Source organism: Monodelphis domestica, chromosome 4 (assembly GCF_027887165.1).
Source record: "Monodelphis domestica isolate mMonDom1 chromosome 4, mMonDom1.pri, whole genome shotgun sequence".
NCBI lineage: Eukaryota > Metazoa > Chordata > Mammalia > Didelphimorphia > Didelphidae > Monodelphis > Monodelphis domestica.
The window spans coordinates 279,973,684-279,996,661 of NC_077230.1; the positions used below are offsets into that span (position 1 = coordinate 279,973,684).

Sequence of the window (22,978 nt, forward strand, 5' to 3'; positions counted from 1 at the left end):
ATGAATGAATGAACAAATGAATGAAAGAATGAATGAATTGAGAAAAGCATTTATTAAGCACTTACTCTGTGCCAGGCACCATGTGCTAAACACTGGGGACACAAACAGAAAAGGCTAGGCAGTCTCTGTTCTTAAGGAACTCACATGCTAATTGAGGAGACAATACAAAACAAAGTTAAGCTAGATGAAAGTTCAAGTGGAAAGAAAAGTCTGTAAGGCATAGTGGAAAAGCAAGTAACAAGATTCAGGGGACCTTAAGTTTCAACAGCAAGTTAGTACCACCAAGAGTTTATAGTATGTAGAAGCTGGAGAAATGATAAAACCTGGTGGTCCTCCATCTCAAAGGAAGGAATAAAGTTGGTGAACTTCAATCTCATCAAAGCTATGTGAGTACTCAAACATCCTAGACTGGATCTAGATTCCCCAGCTTCAAGAAGGGAAAAGGAAGAAAGAAGAAAAAAAACAACAGTAAAAAAATAGAAAAACCCTGGAACTTGGTGAGCCTTCCCAACATTGTACGGACTATATCAGTCCTCAAGACACAGCAGAACTGCCTGAATACATCAGTAATCATCAAAGGAATCTAACTTATCAGCATAGGAAAGACTAAATGGATGAAAATTTTCTATGGCCTAGATTTCAACATGCAATTTGCATGGAAACCCCAAAAAGCTTTTACAACAATAGATATACTTAGAATAGATAATACAATGGACAATGAGCTGGGTTCAGAGTAGAAAAGGAAGAAAAAATGAACTGAACTTCTTTTGGAAAACTAAAAAGCACTTCTACTTATCCCAAACTTCTCATTAAAAAGGCATCTTTTTAATATACACATTTTAACAATGTTGCAAATATACAGAGAAACCTGGAACATTACTACTTCTGAAGATCAAACAAAAGGCAACATAAAAAGTGTGATGGGTATAAGCAGGCTGCAATTCCACAGCTCAGGAATAAAGAATGTCATGGAAAATATTATATGCCAGAAAGTGATGAGCTCATCACCTGCTGAGATGAAAATATGATAGATCTTTGACCAGAATGCTCTATCATATCCTCATGGTATAAAGAGAAAGAGAAGGCTTCAATTGAGGAACTTTTGGGAGGCAGAAAGGGATGCATTGTAATTAGCATCCTTGGAGAGAACATCCAAATCAATGGGTTTGCTAATCCATTTGAGTATTTAAATCTGGAAAATAAAGTTTATTTTCCCTTTAAACAGGTTCTATTCACTTCTCTTGGCATCAATTCCTACAAGTCTTCCTAGATTTTTCTGACTTTCTTATCATTTCTTACAAGACAATATTATTCAATCATATTTATAGACCATTATTTATTCTTCTAATTCCCCGATTTATTAGTACCCTCTCAGATCCTCATTCTTGGCCATCTCAAAAGAGATACAAACATTTTTGTAAATCATTAGTTTGTTTTGTTTATAGTGGATCTCTTCCTTAATCTAGCCTCTCTCAAATTCCCCCTCCGTTCTTACTTTTCCCTCCTATTTCCTCATTAAATGAAATGTTAACCTTTTCCCTTCCACACCCTCCCCCCTTGCCTGCAATGTATTCCTCTTCCCTTATCCTTCCATTCTTCTCTCAAGATCTAAGACATATCAGAACAACTTCCAGGCCTTGTCTAATTAGAATCCCTCTACAACCCACAATGATTATAGGGCTCAGAGGGAACGCAAAGATACCTCCTTATATTAAAGTGGAATCTTTGTTTAGTCAATTATCATTGTTCATTCATATTTACTGTTTTATAACTCCCGTAATTCCAATGTTTGAACTTCAAAGTTTCTACATAGTTCTGCTCTTCTCATCAAGAATGCTTGAAAGTCCTCTACGTCACGAAAGATCAATTTTTTCCCCTTGAAACATATTCATTTTTTCTGGATAAATTATTTTTGACTATTGAGCTCACATCATTTACCTTTTAATATCTTATTCCAAGTTCTCCACTCCTTTGCAATGGTAGCTGCTATATCATGGGCAAATCTGATTGTGGTTCCTCGGTACGTGAAATCTTTCTTCCTAGCTGTTTTTAGTATTTTTACTTTGATCTGAAAGCTCTGGATTTTAACTACGATGTTCCTGGGAGTTTTTATTTGGGGGGTTCTTTCAGTAATTGCTCAATGGATTCTTTCTACTTCCATTTTGGTTCTCTGTTCTATGAAATCTAGCCATTTTTTTTTAAGTTTTCTTGAACTAGGATGTCTGGGATTTTTTGGTCACAGTATTCAGGTATCCCAATTTTTCTTAAATTTATTTTCTCCTTGATGTCTTTTCCAAGTTTGCTGCTTTTTGCTATAAGGTACCTTATGTTTTCTTTTATTTTCTAAGCCTTTTGGTTTTAATATTTCTTGTTGATTCATGGATGATTGATTTTTATTTCGTCTATTCTCATTTTCAGGGAGTTTGCTATTTAGGTAAATTTTTGTATCACTTGTGATAAATCATTAATTTTTTCTCCAATTCTTTCTGCCACAGCTCTCATTTCTTTTCCAAATTTTTCCTAAAGTTTTATTTTATTTTATTATTATTTCCTCATTTTATCTATGAAAACATTTTTTAAAATTCTTGATTCATCTCTTCCAGGAATTCTAGTTGAGGTTGTACCGAAGCTCTATTTTCTCTCTGAAGCATTGTTTATAAATGTTTTAGTTATTCTCTGCTACATTCGTGTCATAAGCATCCCTGATGTTGTAATAGCTTATTATGGTGTAGTTTTTTTGTTTGCCCATTATTCCAGCCTACTTTCTGACTTTAGCCTTGGCATTAAGGCGAGGTTCTGTCACACTTCTGGAGAGAGTGTCTGGGTTGGTCTTGCTGCTGTTTCTTCAGGTACTGAGTGTTATGATTTCAGACACAGGCTAATAACCTTTAGTGCTCCCAAAGTGGTCTGATTTAGGGCAAAGTCTGATTGCCACCCCTCTGGTCTGCACTGTCCAAATTCCTGATCTGGGTTTTGTTCAAAGCAAAATACTGCTGTACTTGTCCTCAATCAGTCATCTACAAAGTTTGGTTGGTTTGGACTAATAGAAATACAGGTTATCTTTTAGTCTGAGATTCCTCCTTTATCTTTGCAAGCTAGACCAGATACAAGAACTGAGATTTCTACTCCTGGAGTATGAGCCAAACTGTTATTGCCTGTTTCTTAACATCCTACTTTCTCCATGATGTTCAGGGCCTCCCTGGCCAGGAACATAACTTTGGCATGCAAGTTCCCTTCTTAGTCCACCTGGCTAGAACATAAAACTGGCTATGTGACAAAGCTGCCAATTGACACCTGTCCCATCAGAGTGCATCAGAACAGGTCTGAAACATTCCTTCTCTAGGCAATAGGGTATTCTGCATGTTTACATGTTCCTCCCTGGGGTGACCACAGTGTCAGCAAACCTCTCTCTATGTCTCCCTGTGCCAACCTGGATTATACAAAGATACTTTGTTGATATGCCATCAGTAGACCTCATACTTTGATCATTTTGTCAAGTAGCACTGATGGATTTCCATTAATCAAACATGATAGTTTACCCAATACCACTGTGGAACATTACCACACTTACAAGAAGGCAAGTTGGAGAGATAAAGTTGGAAATTCTATTTATTACAACTGTAAGGAATTAAAATTAAGGGTTTGACTAAAATATATGAAAATTATAAATGATATGGTGGTTGATTTAAAATATTATAGCTCAAGTCAAAATGATTTTCAATAGTTTTTATTTACAAAATAGGTGGAGAGTGAAAGTTGAGAAATACAAAATGAAGGTAGAGAAGCTATTTAGCCTATCACACTAAATATTGCTCTGGTGCTTGACTCAGCCCCGCACAACTTGTTAACCCTTGACCATAATTAACATCTCTCCAGAAGTCAGGAAAGTCAGCTATTCACTCACCCAAGTTCCCTCCAAGAGGCAGTTGAGGACAACTCCTGAAGCTGACCTCTAGTCTCAGAAATTCAGGTCTTTTATAGTGACTTCTTGTCCCTTCTCCTCTTTACAGGGACCAGTTATAGTTTTCAAATTGTCTAGCACTGCCCAGAGGGGCAGTGTCTTGTGGGATCCACTTCTCATCCTTTGGAGGTGTAAACTCTTATCAAAAGGATTCACAATTTCCTGATTGATTGAATTGTTACCCACTTTAGCAAATAAACACTCAGTGTCTGGTGAGGTACTAAGTAGGAGTACTTAAGTTAGTGTTAACCAAGTGTTAACTCAAAATAGACAACGAGAATAAAGAGTTCCCTTTCATAAGTGTTAACTCAAAATAGAGACTGCTTCCCTTAGACTGTCATGTGGTGAGTGCAAGGCTTACTTACTCCCCTTTCCTTGGCTTTTCTGGAGGCCCCTCATCTTGGAGGAGGCCTTGTGGCTGGGAGCTGTGCTAGATTTAATCCTCTGACCCCACCCTTCCCTCCCCCTCTCTGAACTCCTGCCTGGTATCTCTCTCCCTTTCCTCTCTTTCTTTCTTCCTTAATATCTTCACTCTATTGTAAATAAACCACCATAAAATTCCATTCTGACTTGAGTATTTCATTGGGATTTAGAATTTAAAATCCCTGGTGACTAACTAAAAAGATATGGTACAAGCCCAATTCTAGTAAATGTATATACCTATTAACTGGGAACCAGCCTTCAGATTGTCTCCTTAGCTAGCTAGCTATAGAATGGTAAAATTTTCAGCCAGGCCAATTCTCAAATACCATCTTTAAGTCATTGTGAAGAGAGGTATAGCCTGTATTGGTGGAGGCAACATCACATTAATGAAGTCATAAATCTTTTAAATAGTGAAGTAAACTGTAGAAGTAAAAAAAAATCAAAAAATCAAAACTTTAATTTTATTCATGCAAAACATATTTTCAGGTTTATTGCTTTTTCCTAAATAAAAGGTCAAATCATGTCAATTTTCTCCTTAATAAGCCATAGCTAGGCATTCAAAGTCCTTCACAATCTGGCTATATCCCATTCCTAAACTTCACTAGACTATATTCCCTCTACTTCTGTTCCTTGGAATCTCTAGTTTCTCCAAAGCTTAGTTCAAATGGTACTGTCTACACAAAGCCTTTCTTAATTTCCCCCAATTGCTTGTTAACCTTCCCCTCCAAAACTACCTTCTATGCCCTTATATGAGTTCATGTTATTTCTGCCAATAGAATGTAAACTTCATGATAGCAAAAATGTTTCATTATTTTGTCTATCACCAGCATCTAATAGTGCCTGACAAATGATATGTGGTTAATAAACACTTGTTGACTATTGCTAATCAGTGGAAATCAGTGAGAAAAGTGGAATTTTATGAAATAAACTATTCTTGAATCATGGAGCAGATTCAATCAAAATATATCTTAATTCTAATTGTTAGGTTATTGATAACAACTCAGTTTTTATTTCAGCAATTTTATGAAAGGGAACATATTCTTTTACAGGGCCAGATGATTATATCCTACCTACTAGCCTACAAACTGATGAATACTTGCTAATCATTTTCAAATTATTTTTGCTAAAACATCTCTAATGAACCCCACCAAAGGCTAAGACAGTGGTCACTTAATTCTCAGACAAAATCCTGTTGTGACTCAAGATTGGCTCAGGCTGGTCTGTGGGGTGGTTCAGGCTTTATAGAAACTAACATTTAACAAGAAAGAGGTTTATGGTAGCATAGAAAGAATTTTCAGCAAGGAAACACCACTGGGTTAGGTATACATAGCCCTTTGTCCCCATATGGAAATAAATCTCATCAGAAGCTAGTATTTACATGATAGCTAACATTTATATATTCCTGAAGGTTTGTAAAGCACTCTACAAATATTATTTCATTTTATCCTCAAAATAACCATAGACAGCAGGTACTATTTCTAACTTCATTTAAAGATAAGGAAATTGAGGCCAGCAGAGGCTAAATTACTTGCCCAAGTTTCCATGGCTAATTAAGTTAAGGCAGGATTTGACCTCACGTCATCCCAACTTCATGTTTTTGCTCTAGCCAATGTGCCACCTATCTGTCTAAGGGTCTATGACTTTCACAGCAATAATACATATAGCAGGGACTTCTCTTGCCCTGGGCTCAAGAAAGGGTATCAATGGCTAGAGTCCTAATCTCCTGAATCAGGTCTTGAGAGCACTTCTTTGCCTTTTACAGAAAAACTAGTCCAGTTTACAGACCTCTCCTCTAACCCCCCATTCCCCAAACAATAAAATAAGTGGGAAAGGAAAAATGAGAAGGACTGAATCAGTTCTAAAAAAACTAGTTCTATGGTGATATTTAAGCAGAAACTATCTGGGACAAAAAGAAGCTGTACTGGGAACATTTTATGTCTGACATAGCCACACACTTTCAACTTAATAGGAACTATATCCACAAGACCCTAACAGCTCCTAGCCCAAGTAAAAATGCTACATTTATGGCACCCATTTTCCATAAGCACTCAAAACTAGATTCATTTGATATGAATACACTGTTTAATATTCTATCATCAGCAAACATTAGCATTTTTCCAGGGGATGAGATATTACTGTTATAAGTTCTCCCTCTATTAGTTGAGATGACAACTCTCCTACACCTTGTTTTATACAATTCTTGTCCATATTCATCCAGTCACATATTTCCTGACTGATATCTCTTATGTAGCTGTCTACTTGTGCATACCATTGCCCTTTGTGTCACCCAAAATTCTTAATCTTCAGAGGTAGTATTCTAACAATGTATACTAAAACCAGCAAGGCAGCATACTATTAAATAACAATTTAAGGAACATGGTATCCAACTTATACATGTAAACACACAGATTGACAGAAACATATATGTATATATCCCCAATACATAAGAATCTGTTATTGGAGGGGATAGAATGCCCAAGAGCGATATGCACAATAAGTAAACAAAATACATAGAAAGTAAAGGAAATGGGTATAAAGGTTTGGAAGCATTAGCAGATGAGAAGGATTAGGAAAAGCTTCATACAGAAAGTAGCTCTTGACCTGACCTTTGAAGGAAGCCTGTACTTTAAGAATATCAATCTGATGGATGTGTGGAGGATGACTAGAAAGAGAAGAAATTGGATTCAGGAAGACCAATTTGGAAGCTATTGAGAGATGCATCCATCTTCTTCTCTCTACTAATATCAGAGCTATCTCTGTTTGAACCTTATCATCTCTCAATAGCTTCCAAGTAGAATCAATAATACTTGGTGAAGATTTGGACAGCTGGAGTAGGTGGAACAGTGAAGAATTAATGATGCCTTCAAAGTTGCAAACCAAAGTGATTAGAAGGTTGGTAGTTCCCTGAACAGAAATAAATTTGAAAGGGGGAGGGGTGTCAGGTTCAAAGATAATTAATTCCTCACATAAAAGCAAAGTAAAATGACAGAAGAGGAAGTCATAATGAGAGAATCACAATGTTACTAACAATGACTGCTGCCTTTAAATGTCATGCACAAATGATTCATCCTTCCAGATGGATTCTTATTTTTATTTCAATATTCCTACTTCATCTTCTTGAAGTAAACTAATTCCCCAAACATGGTGCCTATAACTGTGGCATAAAGTACAAATAAACAGCTGATTATTTGGAAATGAGAAAATTTTAAGGACCAATAGAATTAACTACATACATTTGAGCTAAATATTTGATTACTAGGCAATGAAATTCTTAATTAGTACCAAAATGTATACTATTCTAAACTTAACAATTTGCATGATCCTCAAAAAATAATTTTTATTGTCTCTGCATGTGTGAAAAATCCATAATTGGCCAGAGGCCCTTAATTGTGCCTTTTGATGATCAGGTAGACCAATGCCAAAACTTCACCCAGCTAGTCAAAGGCAAGAAGAGAATGAAAGTTTTCTAGTTCTGTTCCTATACCTCTGGTTGAATATAACCAGTTGATAATTTCCAAGGTTCCCCATAATGCACAAAAATGAGATTAGTCAGTTATGAAATCCTTGTATACACCAGGTAATTTTAATTCTTCCTTACAATGATAATCTCTCTTCTTTGGAGTTCTGATAGAGAGGGATTAGGAGAGGAAGGGAATGAGGACAAAACTTAAAAGGAAAGGCAAAGACATGATAAAAGAATAAATCTCTTACAACTTCCTCTTTTCCCTTCTTCTAACTACCTGGTGACTATAGACCTTGTTACAATGTAGAAAGCCATTAGAAGGATCTACTGAGGACTACTCAAAACTGGAAAATAGAAATCATCTCCTTTCTGGTAAATAAATGAAGTTACCCCAGGTTTTGGTTGGAAGACATGAAATAAAAAATATTCCTTGTTAAACTGCAATCAAAAAATTCCAAATTTCCTCAAAACCACATCATAATGAGCATTTACAAAAAGATGAGTACCCACTTGATTTTACCTCTAATTTTTATGTGGTCTGACTTTTTTCAGTAGAAATTTAATAGACTTAATACAGTGTGGCTTATGGCACTAGAAAGCATTTTATGTGGCTCATTTCTGGCAGTTATGAACTTCCCAAAACATTTTTTATGTTATTTACCACAGGAATAAAATGGAAATTCTCAAGCACTATAAAATTAGAAGGTCAAAACCACCACACTCTTCCAACTAGCAGCTAGGGATCAATATCCTCATTGTTTTACTTTCATATTTCCATTTGAATAATAATTTTACAAAGCAATATTTTTAAAGTGAAGAAATTACCTAAAATATTTTCTTAATAATAATAATAAACTAATTATAAAAGAACATGTCCTAAACCTTTAATGACAGTTTTTAATTTCCTGACTTTATGCAGACTGAAGAACTAATACCTGGACTGCTCTTTCTCACCCCAAAATGTTACTCACCTTTTATTAAAATTATGTCATCTAATGATACATGTATAACTCAGTGGAACTGCCTGTCAGCTTGGGGGGGGGGGGGGGTGATGGAAGAGGGGTGGGAAAAATCATGAATCATGTAATGATGGAAAAATATTCTAAATAAATTCATTTTAAAATAAAATAAAATTATGTCATCTATTATTTTCTACCTCAAATACTCTGCACTGGCTATGAGCAAGAATAGGCAAAAGTTTATATGGAAAGATTAGCACAAATAATATATCATCATTACTACAGCAAAAAGCTCTTTTTAATGGGGGTTTGGATGTACCATCTTAGTACACAAATTGTTTCCATTATGGTATGGGCAATAAGATGCAAAGCAAAATCATTCAGAATCAGTTTTTCCAGAAATTTGGAGTCTTTAACACATGTCAATATTTCCAAGGCTTTTAAGGGTCAATTCCACCACTACCTTATACAAAATACTATAGGTCTTATTATCCTTCATTAAGACTAAGATTCCCTATTTGTATAGCTTAATATTTTTCCAGTGAGATGTTAGAATATTAATAGTAATAGCCACACAGCATGAAATGGTAAGAATCCTAGTATTCTTATTTCCTCACAAAAATAATTTTCTTATGGATATAGATTTCACTTGTTGATTACTGCCTGACATACTCTAGTAGCAAAAAAAGCCACGGAATTAGTGTGACCCAGAAAAAGAAGGGTTTTTTTAAATACAGAGTTTAAATAGAGCTTTGGCAAAGACCATAGCAAAAATTGCAGGGGAAGGAGCCACAAACATCTCTTATCAGTCTTAGAAATGCAACAAAAATTACTATCCTTTTTTGAATTTACAACTACAGAAGCAATATTTGTAATGAATAGCCGTTTTAGATATGAATATCTAATTAGACTTTAGTGTAAAGACAAATAATTTCTTCTGCAGCAAGAAAGAATTTCTTCCAATTAGAGGTTGAGTTGTTTTTTGTTTTCTTAGTAGAGGAGGATTCTTTTTTTTCCTTTCCAGTGGGGTCATTCAACATTTCTAGAGAAAGCAGGCAGAAAGCAGATCCTTAATGGACTGGCAGCTTTTCCCATTCTTAAACAATTCCTTAGTTCAGATTCACAGCCACAAAGTTCAAAGGTCACTGAAGTCTTTGTACTCAGTTCCATGGTAGTTACAAACAAACTTTTGTCCTTATTCCTTCAATGAAACAGGCTGCAACAACTACACTGATTGAACTTTACAGCTAAGGCTTGCTTGAGCATTACTCAGCTGAAGGACCATACTACTTCATCCAACCATAAATTATTAAATTTCTTTTTCCAAATAATTTGTTTACTGAATCACCTTTGCTTTTAAATCAGATAAAAGTCCCCCAAAGCCCTATTCCTAGCATCTCCCATTTCATCTTCTGAGTCTAAACGAAACATCATCTTCTTTTAAAATTACTACAGCGAAAATTTTGGTTTTTTCATGTTAAGCCATCCAGATCACTCAGAGAATAAGCATTTACTAAGCCTACTATAGGACAGGCATTGTGCTAAGTACTGGGGATACAAAGAAATTCAGAAATACTCCCTGCCCTTGAGGAGCCCACAACCTGAGGGAGAAAACATGCAAACAAACCAAGTTAAACACAGAAGAAACAGGAAACAAAGAAGAAATGTCAAAATTAAAAGATCAGAAATGTGACTGGGATTCTACTCTACTAGGATTTTGGTGAGACTTGAAGGAAACCAGGAAACCAGAAGGCAGAGATGAAAGGGAGGAAAGGGAACATTCCAGACATGGGGGACAGCCAGTGAAAATGCTCTGAGCTGAGATACATCCTCTTCAAGGAATAGGAAGGAGACCAGTGTCACCATATCAAAGCTTGCATGGCAGTGTAAGGTATAAGAAGTCGGGATGAAGTTTTTAAAAAAATTACGTTTTAAATCATAATTGTTTCACTGAAAGTTATTTTTATGTAAATTTACTTGCCTAAAACAATTAGGTCTATTTCATTTCATATAAAAGGTCTTTTTTTAACTCTCCGTCTAACTTTATCTAGATGTGCTACAAAATATCAAGTCTTCAAAAAGTTCTGCAAAAGAACTTTGCATTCTGAAATCTGTCATAATTCATTTCAAGCACTAACATGAAAAATTTACCTAACCACCTCTACAAGGTAAGTTTTAAGAAAGCAAAATCAATTAAACTCCAGAAAATCTTTCAAACTAGTGAGAAATCTTAACCAATAGGGTGACATAAAGAGTCCTACGCAGAAATAACACATTACAAACTACATTTGTTTAAACCCTCACCTTCCATCTTAGAATCAATGCTATATTGGTTCCAAGACAGAAGAGTGGTAAGGGCTAGGGCAATGGGGGTTAAGTGACTTGCCCAGAGTCACATAGCTAGGAAGTGTCTGAGGCCAGATTTGAATCCAGGAACTCTGTCTCTAGGTCTGGCTCTTAATCCACTGAGCTACCCAGCTGCCCCCTAAACTACATGATTTTAATAAAGCCAGAAGAAAGCTTTATTGGATTAGAGTCCCAACTAAGATATTTTTTATGTGAGAAAAAAAAAAAATATATATATATATAAATGGACTCAAAACTGTAAATGCCAATAGAAAGAAAAGCTAAAGAAAGATTTCCTCCACATACCCCATATTTTCCAAAACAATTCTTGAGAATAACAGGATTCTTCTCAAATGAAAATATTACTTAACATTTTCTGAGTACCAAAATGGGTTAAATTCCACACTCCTCAAAGTAAATAGGCTTAACTTAATTCTAAAGCAAGACTATTAAGTTTAAAATAAGAAAGGAAAAACAATAAAGGAGGCCAAAGGTTTGTAGGGGAGGAAGAACTGGAGATCAGAAAAGTTCAGTTCAGCTGAATGGAATGGACAGGTTTAACAAAAAATTTGATGGTAAAGAAAAAGGGGGTCTAATTCAAAGGAAGGAGATTGGGAAATTTTCTTACATGCATTTCCATAAATTATGGCAAAATTCCTACATCACCGTTGTCTTTATTTGTAGAAATATATCAAAATCAGCAGAGAAACAAGTGGAGATTGGTGGAATTAAGGGAGAGGATAACAGTATGGAGGGAATAGGGTGGCTATAAACAAAATGAACTTTCTGATCCTAAGGGAATTAAAAGGGAAAAAAACAAAACAAAAGATATAAAATCATATGCCACAACCTATTTAAATGATGAGCAGATTAATTTTAAGAAAGTACAGAAAGACCTATATGAAATTAGGAAAAGTAAAACAAACAGAAACAAGAGAATATTATATAAAGTAAGAGAAATTGTTTAAAGAATGACTTGTATAGTCTACCCCCTGAGAAAGAACTGATAAGTAGAAATAAATAAAACATATAACTTTTTTGTCAAAAAAATGCCTTCTCTAATGGAAGGACAGGGAGACAGGAAGAGAGGGAACTGGGTATTTTTATATAATAATAAATAAATGTATTTAAATTTTTTAAAAAGAAAAAAAAATTAAGGAGATGGCTTAGAGTGCCAGTTATACAACTGCTGAATGGTTGAACAAATTGTAAAATGTAATTACAAAGGAATATTATTATACTATAAGAAATGATGAAAGATTATTTTAGTGACTCCAAGAGAATATGAAGGATGACAATTTATACAGGGACACCAAAACTCTGATGAAAGCATGTTACCCATTGTCTAACAGAGAGGAGATGGACACAAAGAGACATCCTTTTTTTTGGCATGACTACTGCATGAATTGATTTTGCTGTCACTATGCTTATGTTACAAAGGGTTTTTTTTCTCTTTCTCCTTTTTAATTGGGAGAAACTACAATAATGATGAAAAAGAGGGTTACTCTTTTTGTAATACATTTTAATAATGTGCAGGAGAGTATAAACACAAAAAAGCAAAGCAATTTTGAAAGTAATATGTGGGATTTATTATATACATTTAAAAAGCAAGTATTATGAAAGGAGACTCACATCATTATAGGATATTCTTTTTGTATTCTGCTGTGTGGATTGAAAATTTGTTTAGGTGTCCAAGTTCAGAATTTTAAAATAAACTTTTAAAAATTATAAAGGATGATGAACAGGGAAAAATCCAGGATATAAGGAGATTGTAGGTGAGAGTCAAAGAGAATGATGCAGGAGTCAAAAGTCTAGAAAGGAAGACAGGTGAGGGGATCAAGGACACAAGTAAAGTGTCTGGCTTTGTCAAGGAAAAGAATCATCTCTTTATCAGAGACTACAGCAATAGATAAGAGAAAGGAAAAAGATAGAACAAAGTTTAGAATAGTCACTGTGGGGAACAAGATAATGCCAATCAAGGCAGAAAAAGAATAGTGAGCATGGTTAGGGCTTTCTCCAGCATCATTTATCAGCCTTCTATTATAATTAGAAGTATTTTTTTGGCAAGGCTAGAGGAGCAAAGGACAAGGAGTAAGGGGAAGAGAATGTTAGAAAATGAGTATTTATGACCCAGTTGGAAGAGGACAAACAAGAATCAGGAAGATCTGAGTTCACATCTGACTTCAGGTACTTACTAGCTGTGTAACCCTAGGCAAGTCACTTAACCCCCATTTACTTCAGTTCCTCATCTATAAAATGGAGGCACAATGGGGAGGGAAAATGACAAAACCACTACAGTATCTTTACCAAGAAAACCCCAGGGATTTGTCTACCAAGTCACATAAAGTTAGATATGACTGAACATCAACAACAAAGATTAAGGTTTGGGGGAAGCCAAGTGGCACAGAGTTTAAAAGTCCTGGACCCGGAGTCAGGAAGCTTCTTCTTCCTGAGTTCAAATTTAGCCACAGACACTGTGACCCTGGGCAAATCACTTAATCCTGTTTGCCCTCAGTTTCCCCATCTGTAAAATGAGCTGGAACAGGAAATGACAAAGTACTCCAGTATCTGGACTGACTGAAATGACTGAACAAAAACTAAAGCATTTATTAATTACCTACTTTATGTCAAGTTTTGTGTTTAGCACTTTACAGATATATCTAATTTGATCCTCACAACAATCTTGAGAGGTTAATGCTACTATTATCCCCATTTTACAAATGAAGAAACTTAGGGAGATAAAAGCTAAGTGACTTGCCCAGAGTCACACAGCAAGTAAGTACCTGAGGCCTAACATGAACTCAAATTTTCTATTCCAGTCCCAATGCTCTATCCATTATGTCACTTGGTAAAGGTACAAAAGTAGAAGACTAAATTGAGAGAAAGTGCTGATCTGCAAGATTGTGTTTGTGTGTCATGCCATAATACTGATTCAGTGTGTGTGTGTGATGCCACAAAACTGATTCACACTGAAACCTCTAGACTTTTTTCAGCCAAGTTGCCTGCACTTAGTCATAGCTATCTAGTTTTTCTGAAGCTAATGAAATTGATTTTCTAAAACCAATATAAGACTTTTCATCTATCTTTTTTAAATTCAATCATATTAGATTGGGATCAATATTCTAACCATTAAGAACCTTTTGCTTACTGACCCAGTCATCCAATGTTTTAACAATCCTTCCTATTTTAGTGTCACCTGAATATCTGATAAACATGATATCTAAGCCTTTGTCTAAATCACTGATTTAAAAAGTGGGGTACTCCATTAAAGACCTCCTTTCAAGAACTTTATCTCCTTTAATTCATTTACAACCTCTTCACAATGAGAGACACAAAGGAGAACTGAAAATGTAGGCAAAAAAAGTTTTATCTTTGTCCTTTCTGAACCTTCTCATCATTACTAAGCCACTTCCTACCACTTATATGAGATCACTATATAAAAACACACTGGAAAATTAAGTCCTTTTGGACAATGATGTTCTCCACAAATCCAAAGAATCATAGAATCATCTTTGGAAACCATATCAGCAGCAATCTAATCCAATCTAATATCACACTTTCCAAACCTAAAGTTAAGCCTTTACCTGATATAGCTTCAGCTATAACTACAAATAATATGAGTCAAATGACTAAAAATAAACACTGACCTCGGAAATTACCTGACAACTTGCTTTACTGGAAAAAGTGTTGTCCATTGATATTTTTATTATCATTTTCTCATAAATGTAAAATAATCTGCTTTTCTGCAAAATTAGTCAATAAAAGGCTGAAAACTTTTTTTCAAGTACTTTTCTTAGTCTCCAGAATATCATCCACCTCCAAACTCTAATCAGTGTAATCTGAATTGCCAGCACCATTCACAACACAACATATCTTTCTTCATCACTAAGAAAATCAATCTTGGACCATCCTATGAGTTTTCTTCCAATCTTTTATCCCATCTACACCACTTTCTCAAAAGGGTTACGGGTTAGCTAAAATGTTTGGAGGGAGGAAAAGTAAGCAAAAGAATGACACCATGTCATAAGCAACATCAAAAAATTATACTTTTAATATTATCTTAGTATCAAAGCTATTAACAGATAACATTTATAGATCTTTAAGATTAGCAAAGCTCTTTACAAACATTTAGCATTGGATTATGTTGTTATATCACAATAACCCTGGGAGATACGATATTATAATGCCCATTTTACAAAATTAAAAATTGAAGCTAAGAGGTTATGTGACCTATCCAGGATCACATAGCTAGTACATGACTGAAGCTGTATTTGACAGCAGGTCAATTTACATTCAAGATTCAAGGTCCAGTGCACTATTTACTTCAAACCATAGCTGCCTCATATTACATGTTCTTAAAAATCTGCATAATATACCAAGTTTATTATAAAATTTATTCTGTGATAATTAACCAACATCCTGAATTATGAAGAGAATCAAAGCACTAACCTTGGTGCTTAGATGGGTGCATGCCCTTATTTTCTTTTTCTCTCTCTCTCTCTCTCTCTCTCTCTCTCTCTCTCTCTCTCTCTCTCTCTCTCTCTCTCTCTCTCTCTGTCTCCTCTCTCTCATATTTCCCATATGATGTGTCACAAGTGCCTTGCCAGAGACTAACTTAGCTGTGGTTTATTACTAGCTTTCATGCCACATTGATGCTCTTAGCACTTCCTCACCCAAATACAAAGCTTCCCCATCAATGATATGCCTTCAATGTGGCACAATGCTGCCCTTCAGAGATACTGAGGTATAAGTATCTCTTTGCCACTCATCTCGAGATCAAAGATTCACTTCATCATCTGTCTCTTCATTATAGCTCTTTTCTCTGCCATCAATATCTATTTGTACCCTGTCAACACTATGTCTGTGACTCTCTTTTAGCTGTCTTTTTTCGTTCTGAGGGTTTTTTCTTTCTGTCTCCTATTACCTGTCCCATACTTTTCAGCTTTTGGGTAAAAAGGTTACCCTTTTGTACACATTGTCAAAAGCAAAAGAATGCAGTTTTCCTTCCAATACAACCAACACAATGCAGTATACTTAATTTTCAGGTCTTACTCTTTTTAGTGTAGTTATTTGTCATTTCAGTTTCCCTTCTCTGAGGTCTATCAACTAGAATTGTATAATTTTCCAGATAGAATTTAAAAAATTCTACACCCATCCCTACCAATAACTATATAGTAGTGAAAAGGAGAAAGCTGGATCAATGACCATAACATCATATATCCTCTCACTTCATCCTTTGATCCACTGAGTTCCAGGCCAGCAACACTTAAAACAATGAAGTTTTACTTACTCTCACTCCCAAAGAACTCCCCATAATTACTAGTTCTTCTTCCAGCTCCAAGAAAGTAGGTTTGCCCTTAATAGATAATTTAGAGAAATTTCTAGAAAAAGGTGATTTTTGTTTGAGCGATGTAATTAAATAAATGAAATAAAATTTAAAAATCAAATACTAACATTAAAAGAGTTTTCAATCAAGGTTTTTAGGTATTAGTCAAGTCTATTTTTTGGACAAGATGGGTTAAAATGCTCTTCTTATTCTTTCACAAATGAAGAGGATACTTTTGATTCTTACATAAATAACATGGAAGTCTTCAGCAAAATGTAATATATATGAAGAAAAGAAAACTATCACATAATTCCAGTTTCAATAAAACACAATTCACATTTTTTCCTTTAAGAAAGGTCCAATATAGAACAGGTATTAAAAATTATTTGCATTCAGGGAAATAGTACCATGAAAGTAAGAAGAAGAAAAATCAAATCCTTGATCATTTATAATTAGCAAAACTAAAATAAAACAGAGGAAACTTATTCAAAACTACCATAGTAAACCAATCATAGTAATAGCTGTCCATAAGGATTTAAAGGCTAGGCATAGTAATTTGACCTGTGATTTCAGGTAATTCCTAGGTGAAGAAACTCCCTCTACCAATTAATGTTGCCACTTTCTCTGCAACTTAAGTCTTAAAGGCTTGCATAGAGCTCAGAAAAGTTAAATGATGTGAAGTATATGTGAGAAGCAGAAACTGAGTCTTACATTTCTATAACAAACACCATTTTGGGCTCTGATCTATATTAAGAAAAAAGTTATTTAGGTCATGGTTTATATTAGGGAAAAAACAGTGGTGCTAAGTAGAACTGTTTAAAGCTTCAAACAATCTGGACCGAATTGAAAGGCTGATGGTAGTCACCCACCCTTACATATGTAAATTAAAACTTATTCTAGCTCTACATACAAGGCAGAAATAAAGAACAGATCTAATATGGACCCATCATTAAAATATATCCCACACTTCCTATAGGCATATACACTATCTTTAGAACTTTATAAAGATGATGTGAGTTTCATCTCCTCTGCATTCACCTTTAATAGAAATTAAGACAAGCAGGAAAATTCACTAAAAGAACAGCAGTAGAATTTTTAAAAAGGCACTAAATCTGGATAATCATATTCTTGATTTCAGTCACAGAATAACTGAAAATTTGTTCAACTATAAGTAATTTTTAAAATCTTTCCAAAGAAGATGTGAACCAATCATAGAAATTTTAAAGCTGGAAAAATTATTTGTATTGTGTTCTTGCCTTCTTTCACTTTCTGCATCTAGTTTAAAACTTGGCTGGTTTGAAAACATTAGACTTCTCTTAGCAGTTTAACCAGTTTAATATCATATGGATATAGATTGGTTGTACAAAGTCTAAAATTGCTACTGTGCCTACATTTAATTATCTTTATTACAGATGTATGCATATATTGTATATATGAATTATATCTACTTAATCATTGAAGGGTTAAGTTCTATAATTGACCACTCAAATAGCTATTTTAATTGAGTCTTTTACTATCAAAGTCTTATTTCTTCTGATACATCTGTAAGAGCAGCTCCCATTCCTCCATATGTGTGAAATGAATCTAAATATGTAATCTCTGACCCATACTGTAATACTTGGTACAGCAGAAGACAAAACTACATATCTGTGTGTGTGCACACGTGCAGCTCTGTAAACAAGGAGTACTTTGCTAGAAAAGAAAAATTATACATTTATCTACAAGGGATCAGGAAAGAGAAGTGAGAGAAAGGGGGCAACAGCAAAAATGCCAAAAGACATTTAAGAGTATGACCACTAAGATGCTTTGCAAGAAGTATTAAACCTTTATTCCCCTACCCAAAAACCAAAATTAGTTATATAGCTGAAGATTTTTCCAACTAACTGTTTGAACTTTGATATCCTTAACGGTTCTACCTTAATGAAACTTCTAACTAATTCCAGTTTATACTCTCATTTATTACTATAAACTGGGCTTCAACCCCAGCCAGTGTACAGACAAGTCTCTGTCCAAAGTGCTGCTTTATTTCATGGAATTCAGTAGAGATGAGGGAATGTATGCAAAAGATAAAGCACTTAAGTCATCCTCAAATTATATTCTACTTCTTCTATAAAGCGTCTCCATATGTGTGTGTGTGTGTGTGTGTATCCAATTTCATTCAAAAGATCCAGAGGATCATTGAAATGTAAGTCCACACACTCTAATGTCAGATAATTTACAAGCAATTTCCCTGAAAGGATTCAACATAATGAATCTTCAAAAAGCTTTGGCATCAAGTTTGGGGAGCAATTAAATCCTTTATTTCCCTTATCCTTAAAAATAAGCACCAAATGTCAAGACCTTAAACAAACTTCCGTTTACCCATGGAAAATCTGGAAAAAATATATAAACAGCTACAGCTGCTACTCTTTTTAGATTATGGCAGCAAATTAAATGTTAAATCAGAACTAGTGAATTACATAGAATCTAACTTCACTATCATGTATATGCTTTTAAAAAAGGGGGGCGGGGACTTCCATTGGAAATATGAACAGGTTTCTCACAAAGGCATCCATACAAAAGAAAAGCTTCCTAACTTTAAATGTCTGAAATGGGTCCAAAAAAGTCTTCTGCAAGAAGGAAAACCATTAAGTGATTCATTACTACAAGGAGAGTTATCTTTGTTATGAAGCATCATGGAGGGCCTCAGGCAATTTAAGAGAACGCTAATTCAGTGTGCAAATCAAAAAAAAGTAAATTATATCTATCCCTTAAAAGGTAATAATTAAATTGCATCCTCGAAATCCCGTTGGATCTTCCACATCCACCTTCATTAAGCTTCAGGGACCAAAGCTAAAGTTAAAATGATCAGAACTCTTACTTAGGATGTGAGACCATGTTTGATTTTTCTTTTTTTAATCTACTTGCCTAATTCCATTTGGATTTGTTTACAAAATGTTTTAAACATATTCTACATAGAAGCCAGTGTGATACTAAAACTAATAATATACAATGGAGTGAGAAAAGGAGGTGGAGGGAAATTCACGTTGAAATAAGGAGTCACCAATAAAATCTGGATAATAATATGACAAGCCACTTCCCTGAAAGAGAGAAAGGAAGGAAGAGAATTCCACTGCAGGAGTCCCTAAGAACAGTCATCTTCCTCAGACTGGCCCTCACACGCACTGGCACAGCACCGGGAAAGAGACAAACCTGCAATCTCTCCCATGGGCAGCAGAGGCAAACCACCGGGAGAGGCTCTCCTGGGAGCTTCCGGTCTCCCAAAGGGGACCCCGTTTTCCCGACTCCCGGAGAGTCGTTATACGGCATAGTGAAGCTCTTTCCTAAACTGAAAACGCCGAATAAAAAGGAGGGGGTATCCAACAGGCTTTGCAACAGACCAGAAGCGCCAGGGATGATGGCTGGAGGTTGGTTATTTTATAGGGTCAGTTTTTTTGGTTTTTTTTTTTTGCGGAGGGGGGGGTAAAAACAGGGGACCGTCAGCCTAAGCACGGATCCACTACCACGCCCCCCCCAAAACCCCAGCCATGATCTAAAAGGCAGGGAGCGGGCCACCTTGGTTGTAAATTTGATTTTAAAACTCGATTGCGCCTGGAGGGGCGGGTGGTCGACTCGCCTTCTCTCCCCGCGCGCGCACACACAAATACGCACTCACACACACACACATGTACACCCCTCCCCGCCCCCGCCTCGAGGCTTACCCCGGCCCCCGGCCCCGCCGCTGCGCCGGGCCGCCCCTGCGCCCTCGCCGCCGCCTCCGCCGCTCCGTGTCTCCGGCCCTCGGGGGGCGCCGGGGCTCCCGCTTCTCGTCAGCCGCCTCAGCCTCCCTCCTCCGCGGCAGTCCTCGTCACCGTCACCGAGGGGATCCCCGGGCGGCCCGGCTGCGGCTCCGCTCGTCCAGGCTAGCGCCCGGCAGCCGCGGGAAGCCGCGGGTGCTCGGCCCGGCGCCCCATGCCGCCCTCCCCCCGACCCAGGGGCACGTCTGACCCAGGCCCTCCCCGCAGTGCCCGCGACCCTCTCTCGGCCAAATGCCCCCGCGCAAGGGTCGGCTCTCGGAGGGGGGCGGGGAGAAGATTTCAGAGGAGAGGGTTCGCCCGTCACCTCTCCGAGCCCCCTGTGGAGCTCTTTTCGATCGCTCCCGCCCACCCGCGCACCCCCTCCCAGAGCCCGCCAGCTGCTTCTTCCTCCTCCTCCTCTTCTTCTTTTTCCCTCCTCCTCCCACACCCGAGACTCCAGCAACTGGGAAAAGCAGCGCGCGCGGCCGCGGCCTCCAGGGCGAGCACGCGTGCAGGAGAGAAGGCGAGAGAGATTGCGCGCGCGCGGAGGCGCGCACAGGAGGCCTCGCCTGCTGTTGTCCCGGGAACGCACGTGGAATAAGGAGAGCGCGCGAGAGACTAGCAGAGGCCGCGGGACGCCTCAGGCAGGAGGGGTCTTATAGAGGTGGAATCGTCGAGGGCGGCGCTGAGGTTTGGGGGAGATGGCTGTTAAGGATGTGGCTTTTGGGGAACACATAAAAATCCAGCTGCTGTTGCATCAACAGCAGGAAAAGCGATCCTAAGGAAGGTGGGCAGTGGTTTCACTCTCGTGCAAAGATGAGGATCTCGGCTTTCTCCTTGATTTTCGCTGTTTTGCTTGTTAGAACACTTTGTCACTTTGTGAGGAAAGAGAAAACCTGGCAGTGCTGCAAGTTGGGACGACTCCAGTCTTTCCATCTTGTATTATATTAGGGTGTTGGGTATCAGCCCTTCTTCCTTATTACACGTAGTGGGGCCCTAGAAGTCCCTACAATTGGCTTTATGCCCAGGAGGGATCAGATGATTGAAACTGGCCAATATGAGAGGTAAAGAGAAGGGGTATCCAGGAAGGAGAACTCGGTTAGAAAGCTCTGAAGAGTACGTTTAGTAAAATGAAGTAGGGAGTGGAGGGGAACAACTAACTCCCCTTCCTCCCAACTTTGGTGGAATCTCCCTGTCTCTTCCTCCTATCATCGCAGCTCTTACTTAGCATTTCTACAAAACTTTGACCTTCCAGAAGTATCATCTTTACAAAAAAATGATATTGTAAAATTAAGATTCCAAGATCCTGTTTCATTTTTTTTCCCTTTTACTTGTGTATGTATTTTGTCTTTAAAAAAAAAACATTAGATTTAGTCCCCATGTTTGCTTTTAACCTTCAGGCTAACCAATGCCAAACTATTGCATCATCTAATATTACTGCAGTGGTTTGGAAGTTGCTAAAGAACATTACCAATTTTTCGTGTTACCAGTTGCCTCTACATCTTAGATTATTAATTGGTCATTTCACTGCAGAAAACAACAGCAATATAAATATAAAACATGGCCTTGCCCATGACATGTTAATATCACTCAGCATTTCATTGGTGTCAGGGAGAAGGCATTTAAACTCTGTCTCTGGAGAGAAATTGAATGGGGAAAATTTACAAGAATCCTATAACCCAGTTGAGAGCTTCAATGGAGTAAGGTTTTTGAGATCAGGAAACTTGAAATTTTCCATCCTGGAACAACCAGGGCAAAAAGTAATTGTGACTAGAGCTAGATGATGATGGAGGACACGTCAAATGGATGCATCACTGCCCTCTACTGGTATCCGTTTGATGCACTCCAGGATCTCCAGGAGCTCAGCTGTGGTAACTTGGAAGCCCTTGAGAAATAAGTAGCAAAGTAAATTGTGGGAAGGGTTTCAAAGTTATTCTCCAGTCTACAAGCTTTTATTGACAGTGGTCAAAAGGCCCAACAACTACCAAACTTTACATTTACAACAGTCTATGTGCTATGAGGTACAATACATTTTTGTGGCAAAGCATTATCTATGGAAGTGAAGAAAGCTGTGGATTTTGTACTTCCATTGATAGAACTGAGTTAGTACTAAACTCTAATATATCATAATGGTAGGATTAAATCCTGTTTAGCCAAATTATTCCAACAAAGTCCCCAAGCTCTTGACTTCCAGGATATAGGATATGGCTAGTTTCAATTCTAGATTAAAATAACTAGCATCCAGATAGTATCCCCCATTATTTTTGTGTTGTTCTTGTTCAGTTGTTTTTCAGTTACGTCCAACTCTTCTTGATCCCATTTAGGATTTTCTTGGCAAAGATACTGAAATGTTTTACCATTTCCTTCTCCAGCTCATTTTACAGATGAGGAATCTGAGGCAAACAGGGTTAAGTGACTTGCCTGGGGTCACATAGCTAGAAAGTGTTTGGGTCCAAATTTGAATTCAAGATTAGTCTTCATAACTCCACACCCAGAAGACTATCCACTATGCCATCTAGCTGACCTGTATTTGTAATGACTGAAATTCAAATAATGAAAACTACTAGTGGAAATGAGTCATATATAAGAGGTCTATTTGCATTGATGAATATGATGTGTGTAGTGTGTATATATATGAGTTCAACAAGCATTTATAATTAAGCACCTTTGTGCCAGGCACTGTGCTATGCTTTGAAGATACAAAAAAAATGAAATATTCTCTGC

At 37.0% G+C, this 22,978-nt stretch overlaps 1 protein-coding gene and 1 pseudogene across 1 annotated transcript in view; both read right to left on the minus strand.

Annotated features, from left to right (window-relative positions):
- LOC103105016 (dnaJ homolog subfamily B member 14-like) overlaps nt 1-4,398 on the minus strand; it is a 109,863-nt pseudogene extending 105,465 nt beyond the window's left edge.
- The window catches only part of ARHGAP32 (Rho GTPase activating protein 32), a 430,718-nt gene extending 410,418 nt beyond the window's left edge, over nt 1-20,300 (minus strand). Inside the window, exon 1 of the mRNA XM_056794599.1 lies at nt 20,180-20,300. The gene's annotated coding sequence lies outside the window, so the exon portion shown is untranslated. The remainder of the gene's footprint in view (nt 1-20,179) is intronic.
- Nucleotides 20,301-22,978: the final 2,678 nt, after the last annotated feature.